Genomic DNA, 2,878 nt, shown 5'->3' on the forward strand with positions numbered 1-2,878 from the left:
CTGCTGCACACTACTCTCATTAAACTGCCAAGGATCCTTGGCCTAACCAGCTTGCTCTTGGCAGCTTTTTCTACTGAGTAAAAGCCTCTGGATCCTCATCTCTACCTCTGGTCTCTTCAGGAAGGGCCCTAAGAAGTGCTGGGAGGGCAGTCTTGCTTTTCCCCAAGCAGGCCAGTAGGATAGAAGAGCTGGGGTGATTGTATCTTGGAGGAACCTGATGTCACTGGTTACTGCAGTCCCAGCTCCATCTGGCTAGAAGTGAGCAAAGCTGAAGAATTAATGTTAATCCATTGTCCTCTGTCTTCTCCGTTCCTTCCACCTCCTCCTCCTCCCTCCAGTGTAGGAGCTGGTTCACAAGATGGGACAGCAGGTCCAAGGTGTCAAAAGACAAGCTTTCAGGATGACCTTCTTGATCCCAAGGCAAGATGGCCTACAAAAGACACAAGGGTAGGTGAAGCCCTGAGATGGGATTTTCTGACTGGGCTGCTGTCAAGAGAGCAGTCCTCCATGATGCTCAGCTGGGCTGGGATTCCTGCCTAGGGTGGCCAACGTCAATGCATAGGCCATGGGAAGTGGAAGTGACACCCTGAACCAGTGCCCAGCCCCACTCCCACCCTGTGCCTGACCCTACCACCTACAGCACTCACTTGGTGTATCTAGGGACCTGCATCTGCCAGCACCCCACACCTGAACCTGAAACCTGTCCCTAAGGCTCACAGACACTCAGCTTGACTCCTGCTCTGGTTCCTGGCTGTGCAAAAACATAGGCATGTGCTGACCACTCCAGTGAGACTCCTCACCCACACAAATGCCTCCATCTTTGCAGGTGGCATACTCAAATCCACCCCTTTCCTGGCCTTCACCCCTCCTCTGAGCCTCTGCTTGAATCTAGCCCTGAACTTTTGCCTGAGGAAACCTTCATCCAGCCCCTGGTACCTTTCTCTTACAGACAAGAAAGATGCCATGGAGGAAAGGGTCCTTCTCAGAACCATGGATTGGTGGAAGAGGAAGTACATCATCATTGTCATTCACATCAGTATTCTCTGACTCTATATGAAAACAGCACCAATAATCTATTTTCATTTCTATGGTGACTTCTCCCTGTGAATCAGAAAGTGCCTTGCAAGTGCCCATATCCCAAACATGAGTGCTCTGGTGGGAGAAGGACATAGCATCACCCTCACTTTGTAGACAGACAAACTGAGGCACAGACTCGGGAAGCGATTGTAAAAGGGAGAGGTCCTAAAAGCAACCACTTGCAAAGCTAAGCCTGGAACCTAGGCCTCCGACAGGGTATGAATGTGTACAGAGCTATTACAGTGATGGGCATATGACAGGTAAGTGGAGGTCAGCCCAGTGGTCTCTAGGCTGGGCTGCGTGCCTGTCATATCAGGGCCAGCGCCCTGCTTTGCAGACCTGGAAGAAGTAGGCTAAACAATCAGATCAGGTTTGCAGTGAGGGGTTGCACTTAGGAAGAGGTTGCTCCATTGCTGAGCACTTCTTGCCTCCAGCATCTCTGCCCCAGCCTCTGTTGGGCATTCAGAATTGTCACTACGCCAAAGGCCGATGACATCTGAAAGGGCTCTTCTCACCAGGGAGGCTCATCCTGAAGTCTTATGCTAGAGGCAGGGAGGAGGCAGGCTGGGTCTCTCCAGAAGGAGGAATTGGAGGCAGAGTACGCAGCCTCTTCTGTAAATTGAACTGGAGAGGCAGCTGGACCAGGCTCAAGAGGCTTGCTGGAGTGTGGGAGATGGGAATACCTACAGCCAGAGCAACAGGTTCTGACCTTAGAGCTGAAGAGTCACAGAGTCATAGAAAACAGGGTAGGAAGGGCCCTTAAGAAGTCATCTCCTCCACCCCTACCCCAAGGCAAGAACAACTGAACCAAATTCGTGCCTGACCAGTCCCTGGAAGATGTCTATCTAACCTGCTCTTGAAGACCTCCAGTGATGGAGCAGGGGGAATCCTCCTTCTGCATGTGCAGGGGCTGGGGCCAATGAAGCAGGCATGGGGAGGATGAAGGTGCAGAGGGTAATAGTGGGGAGCTGGGGAAGTAGCACAAGGAGGAACACCATAGTTGAGCCATGGTAGCAGCATTCCTAAGGGGCCTTGGCCCAGTGGTCCTGTATCTTGGCTGTGGCGATGTTGCCATTCCCTTACAGCCTTCCCCTCTGTGCTTCCTGCCCCACCACACATCCCTGTGCTACTCCTGCCTGTGGGTCACCTTGAGGGAAAGCAGGTGCCAGGGACAGCCAAGCTCCAGGAGCACTGGCTGTGAGCCACCATCTCTGCTGGCGCCACGTGTCCCTGCCTACCCTAGCCAGCCATGTTTGCTCACCTCGGGCCCCTCTTATCTGCCAGGGGTTAGAGTCTGGTGAATGAAAAACAAAACTCCCATTGAAATCCATTGCACCTATTGGCTATTTCCTCTGGGGTGTGGGAGCATGAATGGCTGAGGGAGCCTGTTTTGCTTTGGCCTCCATTGCCCTGGCTGCCAGTGCCCTGTGCTGCCCCAGGAGCTGGAAGAAACTTTAGCCCGAGGCTTGCCAGGCATGTAGGGTATTGGGGTTGGGGCTCCTTCAGTCCTGTCTCTAACAGGGATCCACAGGATCCTTCCCCCCATGGGAAGACTAAGGGTGAGAAACTGTTGCTGTGTGGCATATACTGTTGCTGTGGGTTCATCACTGTCTTTCCAGCCATGTCTGACACATGTCAGAATGACCCCTCTCACACCTGCCCTTGCTGGGCCAAGGCCAGAGCCAGGTAGAGAGAGGAGGGCATTATGCCAAAGCCCTGCTTTCCTTTTGCAGCCTTGCTGAGCTCCCACAGGCACAGGAAGAAATGAGCCCTGCATGTAATGTGGCCAGTCAGACCCCTG

Source organism: Alligator sinensis, unplaced genomic scaffold, assembly GCF_000455745.1.
Source record: "Alligator sinensis unplaced genomic scaffold, ASM45574v1 scaffold215_3, whole genome shotgun sequence".
NCBI classification, from domain to species: Eukaryota; Metazoa; Chordata; order Crocodylia; family Alligatoridae; genus Alligator; species Alligator sinensis.